Below are 20,501 nucleotides of genomic sequence, written 5' to 3'. Positions count from 1 at the left end.
AGTGCTACAGAGAGAGAAGGCAACAATATGGCTGCGTTGTGCCTCAGAAGATTTGACCAGAGCCATGGCCGGTAATCCGACCTGGCATGAAATTACAAGTCTCGTAAAAGACTACGATAATAAGAAGGCCGACTGGGAAGAAATAATTCAGCGAGACCAGAATTCTATAGAGGATGTTGACGAGCTACAGAGAAGAATACTTGAAGACCACCATTTTCTCCAAGAGGTAAGAAAAATCCGTACTGAAGCAGCAGCTACCTTAGAGAGGCTGGGCAAGGACAGAAACTTGGTTGCTAATAGGTCCAGTGAAGATATTAATTCAGGCAGTGAAGTCGGTAATGAGGGTTTTAGTGTGCAATTGCCTAAACTCCAGCTAGTGAAATTTGGCGGGAAAATAACAGAGTGGCGGCCATTTTGGGACCAATTTATGGCACTTGTGGACGATCAGCCTATGCCTCTTGTTTCCAAATTTATGTATCTTCAATCTGTTTTAGAGGGTGAGGCTAGGGGTGTACTACAGGGCCTCACCCAAACAACAGCTAATTACAAGATAGCCTGTGAGTTGTTAGAAGAAAGGTATGGCGATCCAGAAAACATTATATCAGCTCACCTTCAAGCCCTAATGCAACTTAGCTCATCTAGGAGCGCAAGGACTGAAATTCACACGTCCTCTTTGCGGAAATTACAGGATGAGTTAGTAGGCCATGTGCGCAGTTTGGAGGCCCTTGGAGTTGGAGGTGAACAGTACGGGCGGATCTTGGTGCCTATGATCCTTGCTCTGTTACCTCATGACATAAGGTTGGACTGGTCGCGTAGTGGACGGAAAAGAGGAGATCTCGACGGATTGCTGAAGTTCTTGCAACGAGAAGTGGAAGGCAGAGAGAGGGCAGAGGCTATCAAGAGACTAAGCCTTGGAAAATCCGAGGAACCCAGTGTAGAACGACGGACTAAAAAGCACACTCCCAGTTCAGCCTCTGCCCTTCAAACTTCATCAGAAGAAAGTGGTTCGAAGACGTTTTGCGCATTCTGTGGAAAGCTGCATCCCAGTGAAAGGTGTTTAGGTATAACTAAGCTCCCCCTTGCAGAAAGAGAAGAAGCCGTGCGTAATCGGCGTTTGTGTTTTAAGTGTTTATCTAAAAGCCATTATGCCAAGGCCTGTTGGGCTAAGTGTTCAAAGTGCAAGACTGGGAATCACAACTCCCTTGTATGTCGGAGATCTGAAACGAAACCCTCCGTAACAGCTAGTTAAAAATAACCCTGTAGTAGAGGGAGTGCAAGAGGGGGTCAAATTCTGTGACCCATGTGGGGGTAGCACCTTGTGAGGTGAAAAACAAGGTTAATTCAAGGTGTTGTGTATTGCAGACGGCCCAAGTCAGGGTAGTAGGCCATCAGGGTATCACATTTGCTACTGTAATGTTTGATACAGGGTCTGATCGGTCTTACATTTCAAGGGAACTGGTCAAACGGGTCAAGCCTAAGTGGCTGACTTCTGAGTATTTATCATTTTCTGCCTTTGGTGGAGGGAAAGCCTCTAAGGCAGATTTGTGTAGTATTTATGAAATAATGAGTGTAGGGGCAAATGATCACAAATATAGTTTTAAGGTTGCTGAGATTGATGTAATTTGTCCTCCGTTATCTAGGTCCAAAGTGGACCCTAAGTGTTTAGAACCTTTTTCTCACCTTAAGTTGATCGATGAGTATGGATCCCATCGAAATTTACATATTGATATGTTGATAGGCCTTGATTTATATTGGAAGATGATGATCCCCAACCAGGTTATGTATAATGACGGGCTTGTGGCCCAGGAGACAATTTTTGGTTGGATTTTGTCCGGATCCTTTAATAGGTCTGAAGGTAATATTGGTGTAAGTGTACAATTGTTAGCAATTGAGAATGTACAAGAGTGTAGTTTGAGTCAATTTTGGGATCTAGAGTCTGTTGGCATAAAACCCAACGAACTACATTCTGAGGCGATGAACCCTGACCCAGTCTTGGTTCAATTTGAGAATTTGGTAAGTTTTAAAGAGGGTCGCTATGAAGTGGCCCTACCATGGAAATCTGAGAATATGAAATTAGATTTGATCAATAATGAACATCATGCTTTGAGAAGATTGGAAGGTCTCTATAATAGGTTAGGTAAAAACCCCTGTCTGCAGGAAAAGTATATGAAGGTGTTTAATGAGTATGAAAAGGAGGGTATTATTGAAGAAATTCCTTCCCATCAACGGGAAGGTGGGTATCCTATATTTTATTTGCCTCATCGGCCTGTGGTACGGGAAGGGAGCCTAACCACCAAGGTGAGGCCTGTTTTTGATGGATCTGCACGTGGCAGTAATGGAGTATCTCTGAATGATTGTTTAGAAAGTGGTCCTTCACTCAACCCTGATTTAGTTGAGGTGTTGTTAAGATTTAGAAGGTGGAGGGTGGCCTTAACAGCTGATATTACAAAGGCTTTTCTTCAAATAAAGGTAAGAAGGGAGGACCGTGATGTTCATAGGTTTTTGTTGAAAGAGGGGAACAATGTTAAACATTTCAGATTTATAAGAATGCCCTTTGGTAATAAGAGTAGTCCATTTTTATTAAATGCCACCTTAAAATTTCATTTAAAGAAATACCCTCTCACAGAGGTGGTTTCTGAACTGTATGAGAATCTTTATGTAGATGATTGGCTATCTGGGGCTGATAGTCCCGCAGAAGCAAGTTTAAGATTTGAAGAAGCCTATGGTATCCTGCAGGAGGCTGGTATGTCATTGTCAAAGTGTACTTCTAATTGTAAGACTTTAACTATAACTGAAGGTTCTAGTGAAGAGAGTGTCAAGGTTCTAGGCCTCCACTGGGTATCCTCCCCTGACTGTTTTACCTTTAAGGTTGAGAACCTGGACCCCTTTGGAGATATTGTTTGTACCAAAAGAAATGTGTTAAGCCTCATAGCTCGGTGTTTTGATCCCTTGGGGCTCATATGTCCGTTTGTTATGCATGCAAAAATACTGTTTCAAGAAATCTGGAGATTAGGTTTAGATTGGGATGAGCTATTACCCGAGGCTATGCAAGGCAGAGTTAAATTATGGGTTGTAGGATTTTCTGTGCTTGAGTCATTTAGAGTAGATCGGTACTTGTTTTCTGAGTCACCCTTTAAGGAAATTCCTAATGTTCAATTCCATGCATTTAGTGATGCTTCAGAAAAGGGTTATGGTGCTTGTGTTTATGTGAGAGTGCCTGAGGGGGATAAATTCAAGGTATCGCTGGTTGTTGCAAGAGGCAAGGTAGCCCCTATAAAAAGGGTTTCCCTTCCTAGGCTTGAATTACTCGGAGCCCTGTTATGTGCTAGACTCGTTGTGTTTGTGACGTCCGCCTTGCAGCTGGGTAAAGAGGTTTCTGTTCAATGTTGGACGGATTCCACAGTAGCCCTAGCTTGGATAAAGGGGGACCCCAATAGATGGAAAACCTTTGTGGCTAACAGGGTTGTTGAGATTCAACATTTGACACCTCCTTCATGTTGGCAGCATTGTCCAGGCAAGGACAACCCAGCGGATCTTGTATCTCGAGGTGTTTTTGCTGAGCAGCTTTTGCAGTCTGATATTTGGCTGAAGGGTCCTCCTTGGCTCTGTTCCTCCCCGCTCCCTCATCAGGAAGGCAGGGGGGCGGACATTCCTTCAGAAGAGATATGTGATACTGACACAGTTTGTGTTGCAGTTGAAAATGAGCCGCCCTTATTTGAATTCACCCGATGGAGTTCCTTTACAAAGGCCCTTAATGTAGTAGGTTGGGTACTGAGATTTGTTGGGAATTGCAGACCTTCGTCCCGCAAATTAAGTGGACCTTTAACCTATGGAGAATTGACGAAGGCTAAGGTACAACTGCTGTACTTTGTGCAACGAGAGGCCTTTGCAAAGGAAGTAAATGCTCTGAGTAGATCTCTCCCCCTCCCAAGGGGTTCTTCCTTGATTAAACTTGATCCTTACCTAGATGAGGATGGGCTACTGAGAATAAAAGGGCACTTAGAGAATGCAGACTTGAGTTTTGAGAGTAAGCACCCTATAATAATTCCTGGTACCCACATTGCTTTACTGTTAGTTCGTTTCCAGCATAGGTTGCTCAAGCATGCTGGTGTTGCTACACTTGTATCCACTTTACGAAACAGTTACTGGATCATTCGCCTTCGTCAGATTGCAAAGAAGGTTTGTCGAGAATGTGTGGCTTGTCGGCGTTGTGATGCCTCGGCTTGTTCCCAGCCTGTGGGGCCACTTCCCGAGTTGAGAGTTAAGTCGGCTCCTCCATTCACGGTTACAGGTCTGGATTTTGCTGGTCCTTTATTTTGTATTGATTTTCCATCCAAGAAATTGTATATACTTCTTTTTACCTGTGCTGTCATTCGAGCAGTTCATTTAGAGCTCACCGAGTCTCTTTCGGTTGTTGATTGTAATTTGGCCATTAGACGGTTTGTAGCTAGACGGGGTGTTCCAACAGTGTTCTACTCTGACAATGCTAGAACCTTTGTGAGTGTCTCCAACCTGTTAAGAGAACATTATGGCTCGTTGACGCCCCAATGGGAAGTTTATTGTACCTAATGCTCCTTGGTGGGGAGGCTGGTGGGAACGCCTCATTAGATCTGTGAAAGTTGCACTGAGGAAAACATTGGGCACTAATTCTTTGTCCAAGAGTGAATTAGAGACTACACTTCATGAGGTGGAAGCTTGTATTAATTCTAGACCCTTGACATTTGTAGGTGAGGAACCTGATATCGCAAATCCTCTTACCCCTTCCCATTTCCTAATTGGCCGTTCTGCAGGTTTTCAGTTAGAGTTAGTAGATGATCCAGACTGTGGTGTATCCTCAAAGGATTTGTGTGTAAGAGAAGCTGTGCGTCTGGGTCAGTTAGACAAATTTTGGAGAATATGGCAGACTGAGTATCTTAGAAACCTGCCTTGTATGGTGAAGGGGGTTCAAGCCAAATTGTAACCTTAAAGAGGGTTCTGTTGTACTAGTAAAGGATGAACGGGTGCCAAGGTTAAGGTGGCCTCTTGGAGTTATTACTAAGTTGTATCCTGGAAAAGATGGGGTTGTTAGAAGTGTTGAGGTTAAAACCAAAACGTGGATTTATATCCAGACCTGTGCAAAATTTGTATAATCTAGAAATAACAGATTTGAAGGGTGAAATGGGTAGTAATTCCAGGAGGAGAGACTTGAGAATCTTAGACAGGAGCCTGTAGAATCACCCTTAGTGTCTAATGTTGGTAAGTCCCGAAAGGGAAGACCTATTAAGGTTCCTATTAAACTTGACTTGTAGATTAAGGTAATAAGATAGCCTTGGAAGGCTCTGATGATGATAGGAGTGTTGAGACACTCCTATGGTGGGGAGGATGTTAAATGTTGGTTTGTTTGTCCTATGAAAACGCACCCAACGTTCGTTTACGCTGGTAAGTGTAGTGTTTGTCCAATGAGAACGCACCCAGGTTTGTTGACATTATCGAAATAGTTGATTTATTGAAAAATATGTTTATTTGAAAGGTTGATATGTTATTATGATTGGGTCATTACAATTATAAAGAGTAATCCATGTGAATTGTGATTATATTGTGAAAACTGTATTAATTTCCCGAGTGGATGGGAGCCGGGACTTCCCCTCTCCCGTTTTCGTCACATATTTGTATTTTTTTTACCTTTGGGGAAGCTTTAACGAGAATAAAAGTAATAAATTTATAATTTGCTGGTTAAATGGATTTGTCTTGTCTGTATCGCAATGTTATCTATTTTTTTTATGTGAAGTTTTCTACAAAAAGGAACCATGGGACCTGCGTGCTCCCCCAAGCTGTTTTTGAATCTGTAGTAGAGGGCAGAGAGAGAAATAAAGAGAAAACGGAGAATCGTTTCCTTTCTCCCGTAGTTTATTTTTGAGTTTTACGAGATAATTGAGGAGGCTATGCCTCAAACTGAGGGGCTTATTTGGCTACATTCAAACTCCCATTTTGTGAACCCTTTTCGGAAACCACAAAGGCCATCAACATCTTACAACTAGTGAATACTTTCTTTGCTAAGTAAAACTTCGAATGAAAAAAATCTTGATACTCTGTGAAAAGACGGGGCACCTGCAATGCTTGGCAACACATCTGGTTTTGCTGCTTTGGTGCAGAAAGAAGCTCCTCGGGTCATCGTGACCCATTGCTTTTTACATCGGCATGTATTGGCGCCAAAGACTCTGTCACCAATTCTGAAAGAAATCTTCTCAACTGGCGTGAAAGTCACCAACTTCATCAGAGCCAGGACTGTGAACCATCGTATTTTTAAGAAGTTTTGTCATGAAATGGGATCAGAATATAAAGTTCTTCTCTACCACACAGAAGTTCACTGACTTTCCAGAAGACCGATCTTGAAGTGTTTGATTGAACTTTGAGGAGAAGTTTCCCTATTTATGAGAGAAAAGGAAATTTCATTTTCAGAACAATTTAATAGTGAAGCATTCATCCATGGCTTGGCTTACTTGGCAGACATTTTTGGCCTTATGGATTAGGCGACTTTTGCAATTCAGGGAACTGAAGTTATCATTATGGATGCTTTTTAAAAACTCCAAGCCCTTCTGGCTAAGCTGCCACTGTGGAAGAGGAGGTTGGAGGCAGGCAACTATGTGAACTTTCCAGTGTTAGGGGAAGTGCTTTCGCAGCATGGAAATTAGTGTGTCAAGTACCCTGAAAATTTCGCTGCAGAGACGGTTCTGCAGACATCTGATTACTTTACAGAACTCTTTCAAAGGTTACTTTTGCTCAGGTGACCTTAATATTGACAAATGGCTTAGGAGCCCTTTTCTTGCTGATATGGACTACATCAGTGATGAAGACCTTGCCCAAGATGACCTCATTGACTTCAGGGCAAAGAAAATGTTACAAAATGAGTTCAACACGAATAGTTTTGGAGAATTCTGGTGTGTGTTAACTCTAGCCTACCCTCGTCTACTGAAGCGAGTTATGTGTGTTTCGATTCTGTTTGCTACTACATACCTTTGTGAGTCAGGGTTTTCAACACTTGTTTCTATCAAAACGAAGAGCTGAAATCGATTGGATGTCAGAGATGACATGGGTGTTACATTGTCAAACACCACTCCACAGTTTCATCTTATTCAAGCCAAACAACAGCAATCTTCTCACTGAAATTATCTTTTGAGCAAAATCAAAGTGTCTGTCTTGTTTTGAGCATGTCATACACTCTATACTGTAATAAAATGAATATTCAATAAAGAAAGTACATTCATTGCATGAAATGTTATGTTTATTTTCATTTCTCTAGGAAAGAGGTCCATAACTTTCAACAGATTCTCAATGGGATCCGTGACTCAAAAAAGGTTAAGAACCCCTACTCTAGAGCCTTTAAATCTGCGGCCGCGAGACTATACAATAGGCTCCCACGACACATCCGAATAATTGAATAGGCTTTCAAGAGGAAACTGAAGACTTTCTTATTCTGCGAGTGTTTAGACAGTGATGATCAAACAGTAAGCGAACAATCCGCATTGTGAAATGTTAAATGCTCCCGAATTAACATTATAAAACGACCGTGGAAGTCCTGTAGAGAGTAGGGTTCCCTTGCTGTACAGGACCAGATATGCAGCCCTTAAAGTAAGTACAGTAAATTATTGAAACCGATATATATATATATATATATATATATATATAAATATATATATATATATATATATATATATATATATATATATATATATATATATATATTTCAAATAAGTCATATATATTAATACATTAAAGTCTGGATTCTCTTAACGACCTCGGGATCAGAGCCCCAGGCGGAACCGCCCAAAGACTATAATATCGGACCGGCGGGGATTTGAACCCTCGTCCAGGATATCTGTATGCCAGTGACCATACCACTCAGCCACGTGGCTGAGTGGTATGGTCACTGGCATACAGATATCCAGATATCCTGGACGAGGGTTCAAATCCCCGCCGGTCCGATATTATAGTCTTTGGGCGGTTCCGCTTGGGGCTCTGATCCCGAGGTCGTTAAGAGAATCCAGACTTTAATGTATTAATATATATGGCTTATTTGAAATATGAAAGAAACACGTTTAAATGTGCAAAAAAATTATCATATATATATATATATATATATATATATATATATATATATATATATATATATATATATATGTATGTATGTATGTATGTGTCAATAAGCGTAGGAGGAGATGATGATGATGATATATATTGTATGTATAGGTTCTAAGTCTTCAAATATGCGGCTCCAAGACTATATTAGGGCTTTCAAGAGGAAACTGAAGACTTTCTTGTTTTATAAGTGCTTTGGTAATGTGAATTTTACAATAAACGAGTAATGTGCGGTGTGAAATGGTGAATGCCTTGGAATGAACAAGATAAAATGACACGTGAAGGTCCTGTAAAGTCCTGAAGTATAGGACCAGAAAAGCAGCCCCAAATGTATAGTGAGTAGTTACAATGAGAAATTCATGTGACTTAGATAAACAAACAGAATATGCCATACAATATTTCCACACAGAAGGGCAGTTAATTTTTCATGATGAAACGTGAGAATTAAACTATATAATAACTATAAATGCCTTTATCATTTGAGGTACTGGTATATAAAATACTATTTGGATATATAAAACTATCAAGTATTTTTTCATGTTAGATTAGGTTATTACTTTAACTGATGAATTAGAATTACCTTTTTTCTTTATTCTATGTCCTTTTATGTCATAAACTGAAAGTGATAACTGATAAAATATTTTTCTTTTTATAGAAAGTGACATTCTAATTTTCATAATATAATTTTGTTTACCAAACGCTCTCCAACTTATGCTTATACTTCTTTTGATTTCGTTATCATATCCTGGGGAAACACTTACTGCCCGTCCTACGTACTTAAATTCAATAACAAATATCTAGATGTTCGCTCATAAACCTTATTGGTTGTCTTTCTACATTTTCATTGATAGAACATTATCTAAGTTTTATCAGTTCTTAATTTTAAGTCCTACACTTCTGCTATTTTCAATTCAAATATTCTATTATCTGTTGCAATTACTACCATGATTCACTAAACAGCACTATGCCATCTGCAAATCTCAAGTTGTTACGGTACTCCCCATTAACGATAATTCCTACATTTTCCCGATCTAAATTTTTAAAAACTTCTCTAGACATACTGTAAATAATCTATGAGAGATAGGATTTCCCTGCCTAATTCCTTTCTCAATCGGAATATATTCACTATCTTTATGTAGTTTTAGGATTGCTGTAATTCCTGTATAGATATCTTCAAGTGTTTAAGCAAATAATTTTTCTATTTTTTGTCTTTGAAGAGCTTTCATTACTGTTAAGGTGTTGACAGAATCAAAAGCATTCTCATAATCTATAAATGCCATACATAGTGGTTTATCATACTCTGTTGATTTTTCCATTAGCTGGTTAATTACATGGATATGGTCAGTTGTTGAATACCCACTTCTAAAGCCTGTCTGTTCTCTTGGTTGATTAAAGTCTATCTTTCTATTCGACCTATTATGACCGTTGACAAATTTTATATATTACTGAGAGTAATCTTATTGGGAGGTATCATTTAGGTCTTTTGTTTCTACTTTTTTTTTTTTTTTTGTAAATTAGTATGACGATAAATTTTCTAAGCTGTATGTATAGATCATTTTTTTTCAAACAGTTTGTATAAAGTTCAGTGAGTTTTATTACTATGGAATCTCCTCCATCTATTATTGAATAAATTGTTAGGCCATCTTCTGCTGCCTTGCCTCTTTTCACATCTTCTAATGCTTTCTTCACTTCTACTGATACGTTTGGTACCGGCTCTGGTGTTTCATTATTTATATTTGTAAAATGATTTCTTACATCACTTTTGTATAGACATTCTCTGCAATTTTCATTACTCCTTATCTTTGGTTGATAATATTTCCATTGCCATCCTTTAAAGTAAACGTTTGTTGGGACGTTTTCCAAGTCTTCTTTTCATCACTTTGGTGCTTCTTTTCTTTAGTGTTTCTTTAATTTTGATCTGATCAAGTTTACGGATGTTTTGGGTTTTTAGTTTGTTTATCGTTTTGGATAGTTCTGCCAATTCTATTTTATCTCTCTTAGAATTTACCCCAATTTCCAATCTTTTCTTTACTAGGATTTTGGTCTTTTCTGATAGTTTTCCTTGATCTTGTTTAGGAACTTTTCCACTCAACTCTTGTGCGGATTCTATTACAAATTTGGATAAATTAATTTTTATTTTTTCTTTACTTCCATTTATTCTAAACTAAACTCATCAGATTTTTCTCTTACTACACGAGTCTTAATTTTCTTTCTTAAAGCTACACAGCAGGTTGTGGTGGCCTGGTGGTATCGTTCTTGCCAGGTGATTGCTAGACTGGGGTTCGAGTCCAACTGAAACTCGTTGGTTCCTTTGGTAGCTGCAACACCTCCATCCTTGTGAGCTTATGATGGGCGGTTTGGGGGAGCCTATCAGCAGTCATTGCCTGGCCCTTCTTGGTCATACAATAGCTTGGGTGGAAAGGGCCTTGGCCTTCTTGGTAGGGCAAAGTCACTGTCCCGTGCCTCTGCCATTAAAGAGTGGCCTTTAATCTTTTAAACACACACAAATATATATATATATATATATATATATATATATATATATATATATATATATATATATATATATATATATATATATATATATATATATATATATATATATATATATATATATAATATAGCTTCTGTTCTGTATGATTATATGTGGTGGTGTGAGTATTTTTGTTAAAGATTCACTTTTGTTTAAACCTCTCGATGAGTTGAGCATATCTACAGATAATTTTGAAAGTGCCGGGGCAACAGTTTCTATTCCTAATTCCTCTCATACTGCTGTTATCTTAGGTATATATAGGCGTCCAGGAGGTGACGAAAATATGTTTTTGACTCGCTAGAGGCGGTGCTAAGAAGTCCAGGTATCTCTTCTGGGAATACTGATGTCACTGGTGATTTTAACATCTGCCTAATGAGGGAAGGGGAAAGCGAGACCACACGGAGACTGATCAACACAATGCGGTCTTTCGAATACCGACCATCAATAACTAGGCCTACCAGGATCGGGTCAAATGACTCTCTTTCCTATATCGATCACATTTGGGCCAATGATAACCTCGTTGGTAACTCTGGAAAATTTTTAGCTGATATCACCGATCATTTCCCAATTTTCTGTAGCATTTTATTGCCTGCACTAAGCAACATAAATGACAAAATAAGAATTCAATTTAGAGACATGAGCGAAGTAAATGATAGGAAATTTACAGAACTACGCCGGGGTAGAGACTGGCCAACAGAATATGGTCACGCCTCCTTAAATCCTCACGTAGGTGTGTCCTCTTTCAGTGACCAGATTGACAGTTTCTTCAATGAGTGTTTTCCCCTAAAAACAAAATTTGTTAGTGTTAAAAGATTGATGAATAAGTGGATTTCCAAAGGACTTCTTAAATCAATTAATATTAAACATAATCTGTATCGAAGAATGAAATTGGGTAATTATAGTAGCCAACGGTGCTTGAACTATTGCGTATTATGTACATTAATACGCAAGGCAAAGAAAAACTATTTTGAGAGTACTTTTGACCAACTCCGTAGAGATGCCAAAAAATCTTGGGACTCAATCAACTCGTCACTAAGACCGGGCAGAAAAAAAAAAAAAAAAAAAAAAGAGTAGCTCACTCAGAAAACTGATTCGAAACGGGGAAACCATTACTGACACTAGACAAATTGCAAATGCTTTTAATCTTCATTTCTCTACAATAGGCATTTCTCTGTGGGATGCTTTACCTTAGAATATTAACTTAGATTTTCATACCTATTTGTCTCCCTCAATTCAGCAGTCTATTTTTTTACCCCTTCATCTCCATTTGAAGTGATAAACATTATAAAAAAAAGAAATTGTAAAACAAAAAAGCAAATATTCATCCTCATCCTACAAGATTATATAAGAACAATTCTAACCTACTTGCCTTTCCTATATCTATACTATTCAACCGTTGTTTAGATGCTGGTATTTATCCCAGCATTTTGAAAATTGCGTGTGTGACTGTGTTACACAAATCTGGTGACATATCAGATGTTAATAACTATAGACCAATTAGCTACCTTCCTTTGTTGAATAAAATATTTGAAAAACTATTGTATAGTCGACTTAACTCTTTCTTCAATAGTTGTAACATCTTCTCTACGTGTCAATATGGATTCTTACGAGGCGTAAGTACTAGTGATGCCGTTCATGACCTTCTTGAAAATATCTATAATGCAATGAATGAAAATGAATACCTTGGTGCAGTTTTTTGGATTTGAGCAAAGCCTTTGATACTGTGTCTCATGATATACTACTTCAAAAGCTGGCACATTATGGTATACGAGGCAATGCACTACTCTTACTCTAATCCTACCTAACAAATCGAAAACAATTTGTCACCCTCGATGGTCATCTTTCAGAGATTATGGATGTCAAAATAAGTGTTCCTCAGGGATCAGTCCTAGGACCGTTATTTTCCCTTTGCCGATGACACCACGCTCCATCTTTGTCATAAAAATATTTATTCTTTGTAATTCTTTAACTGCTAACTTGAATAATGTTAAAAATTGGTTACTATCTAATAAATTGACCCTAAATGAGAGAAAAACATATTTCATAATCTTTTCTTTGCGCAAAGTTCCCGGTAACATAAGAGTTGCAATAAGAAATCACACTCTTGACCAGAAGTCCAGCGGAAAATTTTTAGGAGTAATGTTTGACAATAAATTAACCTTCGGTAAGCATGCGGATATGATAGTTAATAAAATTTCCAAAGTTACCGGTATCATATATAGGTTAAAGGATTATTTCCCGCGATATATTTTAAAACAACTATACCACTCTATAATATCTCCTCATCTAAATTACTGCATTACAACGTGGGGGAGTTGCAGGAGAAACATCCTGCAACTGCTAATCGTTATGCATAAAAACTGGTGAGAATAATAACTTTGAGTGATTATTCAGCTCATACATCACCTCTATTCCGGTATCTCTCGATTCTGAAGTTGGAGGCCACCTACAAACTCTCCTTAATGAACTTGATGTTTCAAACACTTTCATTGCATAAATATCCATTCATTAGACAAAAAAATAATTCAGGTACAATCAGCACACCAATATGGAACAAGAGACTCGAACTTAACTCTTCCCTTCGTACGTGTAAAGAAATGTGAACAGTTTTATCTCTACCAGGGAGTTAAACAATGGAATACTCTGCCTGTTTATGTAAAAGGCATGGCTTAGCTTTCGATCTTTTAAAAAATAATATATGAATCTGTTATTATCTGTGTACTAAATTTTATTTGTAGATATTTCTTCGTGACCTAACCATTAATGCACATTATAATGTGCTTAATTCTTATATTGTTTATTGTTTGTATACATTTGTAATCCTAGCATTTCAACCTTATTAATGTTTAATTTCAAAATTTGCACTGTATATTATTCCACCCTTCTTTATTATATAAATATACATTCTCATTTGTCTTTAGGCTAAGAATCTCATTTATATATATCTATGTGTACATATATATACTTATGTATATGTATGTGTTCATTTAGTTTATCTATATCAATATTTACTTTTTATCTTTTATCTTAATTGATGATATTATTTTAGTTGTATTATTGCCCGAAGAGCTCTGCTCCACATGGGCTTGGACTGAATCTTTTTTGTAAATATTTTAATGTAAATATTTTTTGTCCAATAAACATTATTATTATTATTATTATTGTTATTATTATCATTATTATTATCATTATTATTATCATTATCATTATTATTATTATTATTATTATTATTATTATTATTATTATTATCCTTCTTCATTTGTCTATGGAGACGTTGTGAACATATAGTACGACCCACATTATCCCCATCTGAGCCAAATCATTAGCAATGACGTATTGGCGATCTGGATAGTCTAATTATTATGAAAATAATAAGTCATCGGCAAAACCGGTGTTCCCTTTGTAGTAAATAGAAATTTGTCACTTTCAGAGAAGGCAAATTTTGTCTTAATAATTATTCATGACCAAATGGTTCAATTTTTCTTAAAATGAATGAGTGATGCAATAGATAATGCTTGCTTTCAATTACGAATGTATTTTAAGGTAAGGTATCCCCCTTTTTTTCTACAATCATAAGTATAATTAAAGGTGGTTTCATTGGATTAACACGTAATCTCAGTCATCAGCAATGGTATGTGGATGAATGAGCATATATCTGTTCATAATATCAGTGTATCCATTTCTGAAATTAAGATTACTTTGTTTTGTGTAATTTTTGTTGAAAGCAAATCAATTTTATTGAAAATAATATTCTTCGTAGATGATGCATATAATGATTATAATGATTACGTTAAAGTATGAATTTCCTTTTGCTTGCATGTAGAGTAGAGTACTTAAAGTGTATAATATTAAGGTATGTCCCGAGTTATGGCTGTAGGTGAACCTGGCTAACATAAAGCAAAACGGTTTATAGTTTAGTACATTTGATAAATATAATATACAGTTTTTTTATGATGAAATCAAGGCAATTTAGAATACGTAAAAAATGGTTCCGAGATAACAGCATTTCTCTGGGCGTCGCTTGATTTGTTTTTGGGCGTGATCATCGTGATGCAAAAAGTTAGAAAAAGTACAATAGATATAAGTGCAGCAAAATTGGCTGATAAGAAAAGGAATCAAGAACAGGGGTAAAATAGTTGATGTTTGCAGATGAAACAGTGTTGATAGTGAAAGCGAACTGCAGAAACTAATGAAAGTAAACCTGAAAACCGTCATAAGGTTAAATGGAAACCAGCATTATGGGGGAAAAGAATATTTATAATGATAATAATTTCAAATATACAATTAGGAGTAAGTATGCAGACAGGATGAGATAAAAGGTTAAACTCAGAAAGGTGATTGATAAAAGGGGAAAAGATAAAACTTAAAGCCAACTGTCCCCTTAGTAAATGTGGAGTAAGAAACATTCAAAAGGTACATTTTGGGAGAAACTTAGAAATATGTAGAAGACTACAAGTGGTGAAAAGTTTCCGCAAGTGAGTTTTTTGAGATAGATCGGTATAAGGAAAAAATGGATGACAATAGGGTTTATAAATGGAAAGTTTTAAGAAAGGGTAAGAAATATGCTTGAGAAAAAAGTCTCTAATATCTAGGAATCACGAGATTGCATGTAAGATCTGGCTCAATACTGCAGTATGTGTGTATGCAGGTTTTGATTGCTTCTGATGAGACTTCAATAAAGGTGCGTCATAAGACTTAGGTGGACATTTTCTGCCTTGGATTTATCTATGGTTTATCAATTAGTGCAGAATGTAATACCTACTAATGTGTTGATTATATCTGAAGCCATTCTTCGTCAAAAGAAGGGACTTTATATATATATATATATATATATATATATATATATATATGTATATATATATATATATATATATATATATATATATGTATACATATATATATATATATATATATATATATATATATGAGTGTGTGTGTGTGTGTGTGTGTGTGTGTGTGTGTTTCTTCAAACAGGCCCAAGAAAAGAATCAAAGGAAATCGAAATGAGTCACTATATTTCGATCAATACACATTGGCCCTCTTAACGGTGTACAGTGAAATGAGAAAAGGAGTGGACAGTGACATTCTATATATGAAAGAAAGCAAAAGGGTGTTTTCAATTATTCTAAGAAGGTTGTATTTAGTGTGTGGAAGGATTAGCCAGATTTATTTCCATCCTTCCACGCACTAAATACAACCTTCTTAGAATAATTGAAAACACCCTTTTGCTTTCTTTCATATATAGAATGTCAGTCCACTCCTTTTCTCATTTCACCGTTCACCGTGAAGAAGGCCAATGTGTATTGCTCGAAATATGGTGATTTATTTCGATTTCCCGATTTCATTCTTTTCTTGGGCCTGTTTGAAGATATACGTTAAACTGATCGATTACAGTTAGAAATAATACATAGTGTTATATGTGCATATCATAAACAAACAAACAAACACACACACACACACATATATATATATATTATATATATATATATGTGTGTGTGTGTGTGTGTGTGTGTGTGTGTGTGTGTGCGCGCGCGGTCGCGCGTGCGATTGTGTGTGTACGGTCGCGAAGATGATAATTTTCATTATGGTAAACTAAAATTGTTGTCGGTTTTCATTATGGAGTTCAGGGCTTTTTTTTTGTGTATTTTATACTATGCAGTTAATGGCTAGTTGTTGTCCTATTGTTATATCTCTTGTGCGCGATATTGATTTCATCAAGTATGTGGTATTGGCTGCATGAAGCGAACAGAACACTGCACTAGAAAGCAAAGTAAATCATATAATATAGTGATCATCCAAGTTTGTTTAACTGAAGTGATTGTATGCGTAAAATTTTACTTACCTTTATACCTATAACAGAGGAAGACTGATTAAAATTAGTGAAAAAAAAAACCTATCATAATGGCTGTAAAGAAAAAGTTGGTTCGAATGCCACATCTTATGTTGACATGGTAAACATTATTTAGAATGAATCGTCATCATCATCAGCCGTTACTTATCCACTACAGAACAGAGGACTCAGACATGTCCTTCCATTTGCGTCTGTTTATGGTCTTTTTATGCTAGTTCACACCCACAAAATTTCTTAGTTCGTCAATCCATCGTTTTCCTATCCTTTCCTTGCTTATTTTGCAATCTCGAGAGACCCATTCTGTTATTCTTAATGTCCATCTATTGCCTGCCATTTTCATTATATGAACATGTTCCAGTGAATCCTCGAAATTCGTAAAGGTACTCTCATGTAACTGACGGAGAAATTTAAATAAAACATTAACTAGGTCAGTGAAGTAAATGTCATTGAAAAATCAGTTCAAAGAAATGAAGTTGTTGGGGTTATTGTTTACATAAAGAGAGACAGTCAGTTTCTCACAACAAGGAATTGGCAGGGAAAACATAGAGCAGATGAAAAGTCCCGGTTTAGTTGATGTAGTTAAAGGTTAGGGATTAGACAACATTTTATGGATCCATCTAGACATGAATTGGTAATCATTAGCGAACGTTAACTCATTTGTAGAAATGGAAATATGAACTTCAGAAAATAAGGGTTTTGTGAATAATGTAAAATAAAAAGTTTGTAAGTTCATATACAAAAACGCATTTTGATCCACAGCTTGAATCGGAATCAATATTTGATGGTAGTCCTGTTCGATAAAGAAACCTTTTAATGCAAGCCAAACATAAGCCTAATGGAGGTCTAAGCCGGTGACGAAGGCCACTATCAGATGTCAAAGAAGTGTATTAAGACACCAGACACTCCGAAGATAAACAAGCCTGAATACATTTTTTCTTGCTTACTCAACCAACTCAAATAAATCTACTGTGTTTAGTCTTTGCAAGTTGATATTAAAAAAGTTACACTAAACTATTCGTGAAGATTTTATACTAGAAATGTAGAATGTAAAAAGATAATGTTGATATGAACAAAATAAAGAGAAAGAATTGAACGTTACAATAGTTGTGAAGAATACATCTCATGGTTTTATAAAATGTACAGTAACTGAAATCAAGTATAAGTATTGCGCATATTGAGCGTTCAGATGGTATGCATATTAAAGGAACCGCTCACTAAGAATGGATCGTTTCACAATTATTGGGACACATTATTGATAAGGCAACATGTCGGGGTCTGGTTATTACAACTAAAGTGTGTTTTGCAGTTGAAAGGCAAATCGACCTTCCAACTCTATAATAACGATCAGATCGTAAACTTTACCGCATTTTGTGGTGCGACTATTCTCATGAAAGTTGAAAGCAATGCGGTTTGCCATACAATCCATATATTTGTTCGTTTACCATTTTTTGTGAAATGGTAAATGATTCATTACTGATAATTTAAGTGAGGAAATTACTGTAATAAGTTACACCTAAATGAACTTAGAGCTCATGGTTCAAGGTTACTGATCATGCATGATCTGACAAAGGTTATAAACGCACATCTAAGCCGGAAATTATCTGTTTGATACAGCGAAGTAGACAACAAAGGTTAAAAATCCGTTCTCGTACAACGTATATGACCTTAAAGATCACTGAGCTACGAGCTTTGTAGTTAAAACAGACACAAACGAAATAATGTGGCAAAACATAATTCAGCAAATCATCAGGAAAGTCGTTCAAACAATAATTATGATATCTTAAGTATAAAATAAGCTTATTAGTACTGAACAATGTTATGATTGATATATGAAATTATTTCTATCTATACTTCCCATGCCAGCAAATAGAGGTTCCTAAACATGGAGTATGTTTTGAAATGCTCATGTATTCACGAACCTCTGGTTTGTAACGTTACATGAAATTTTACAATGAGACACATTTGTTATCTTAAAAAAAAATAATCTCCTTGGATAACCACCAGGAGTATAAACTAGTTTCTAAATGTCACCGAGGACTGAGTATAAACCAGGCGGCAACGATAAAGAGTCGCATTTACTTGCAAAGTATAATCATAAAAAAAAAGCCTACGATGTTAGGAGACGCTAAAGCTAATTAAGAACCAGTAACCCACAAACATTATTGAATATGATAAATCTAAATGATAATAAACATATATAGCATTCCCTAAGCAAGAAGGGAGCAACTACTGTTTTATATAAAAATACAATGAATGTAACAAAAGCTTATGTAGACTTAGAAGTTGAAAAATCGTGTAAAGTATCAGGATGTATGAAAGGTGAACTTAGGTGATCACATAGCAAGGTTCCTCGATGTTCTTACCAAGGCCCGACTAATGCAGAACTAACAAGGACGAATACTTATTTGAATCTTATGAGTCACTTAACTACACGCAAATGCCATAGTAAAACAAAATAATGAAGGACATTGTTATTTCTTCAATAAAAACTCGCCTTAAAGTCCTAATAATTAGGAAACTATGGAGCCTCAGTGAAAACACTTAACACAATTATTTTTTAGTAGATTTTATCATATTCAAATGTTAATATATGTTTGGCATAGGAAAATTAAAGATCAGCATATGCATGTGCTTACTGTATACAGGGAACATATTGGTTATATGTAATTTCAAATAAAAAAAAAAAAAAAAAACTTCAAGTGAACTTGACCATTGACGGCGGAAACTATTATGAAAATATAGTGTATACGAACTTAAAATAATCTGGATGCAAATCTAATTTTATGCGAGAATTATTTCCATTGGAAATTTCTTATATGAAATTACATTGGATGTTCAAAGTTAAATTACGAATCCTGAATATATTATGTCATAGCAGCAGACGTACAAATTTATTATATGCAAGTTTATCATCCCCACACTTGGACAGTAATTAATTTTAGAGCACACTTGTGGAATCTTAATAGATTAGGACAGCAGCATATGGTAGGCAACCATTCCAAACCAAGTACACTAATCAGATTTGTTCTTCGCCGACGGAGATACGAGCATAGAAACTAACCTCCTGTCAGGAGAAGGGACTGCCTTGTCCCGTGGTGACTCTCTTAAGGCACTAGACAATGGAGGAAAGAAGGCTCAGGGTCACCCAAGACTGAACCTTGGAGGGCGATATGGTGAACAACTCTTGACAATGACTAAGCTTATTTACAAGAGCTATGTCTCAGGTAAAATGTTCCACCATACCTTTTGTAATACGAGGATCCTGTTATGAAATTCTTACACAGCTATTAACTACTGTATCTGAAAAATAATAATCGAAGCATATTGAATTATCAGAAAAATTCTTACGACAGACGTGATGGAAGGTTACTTGACATGTGGATGGGGCTTGTTTGGTGTAGAGCTGGATGAACAAATGCGAAACAAGAAAACAAAAATACTATTGAATAAAAGCTTTAAACGTGGCCTAGATTGCCCTGTTAATAGCATGTCAATCCCCGTATTTCTTATTCTTATATATAATCAGACTTATGTACATTCGATTTTTTTTCATCTATAATGAAAAACATTTTTTGGAGATTGGTGAATGTTATACAAATTCTGACTTATTCCTGACATATTGGCATTATAATAGTTAATTGAAGGTAAATACGCCTGTTTTCGATTTATCCCATTACTATAAAGTTTTTTAGAAATATAGAAAACTAGTTGCTTAAAATTTTAAAAAACAAGAATTCAATAAATTTGAGGAAATCAAATGAATTAATGATTATGATCATGAGGCCACATAGGAAACAAACAACTTCTTGGAGGGTTATGTAAATAATTTACTAAGGCACAAAACATCAAGACAAAGTTTTTACACTTACTCATCTTAACATTGATACAAGAAATTAACCTTTCATAAATTCTACAACTTCAGTCATTAAACCAACTGAGATTTTAATGTGTTTAGCTAAGAGAACTATTTCCTCTCTAGAAAAGTGAAAATGATTTTCAAAC

Source organism: Palaemon carinicauda, chromosome 2 (genome assembly GCF_036898095.1).
Source record: "Palaemon carinicauda isolate YSFRI2023 chromosome 2, ASM3689809v2, whole genome shotgun sequence".
In the NCBI taxonomy this organism is placed as follows: Eukaryota; Metazoa; Arthropoda; class Malacostraca; order Decapoda; family Palaemonidae; genus Palaemon; species Palaemon carinicauda.
This window is presented reverse-complemented; position numbering follows the sequence as displayed.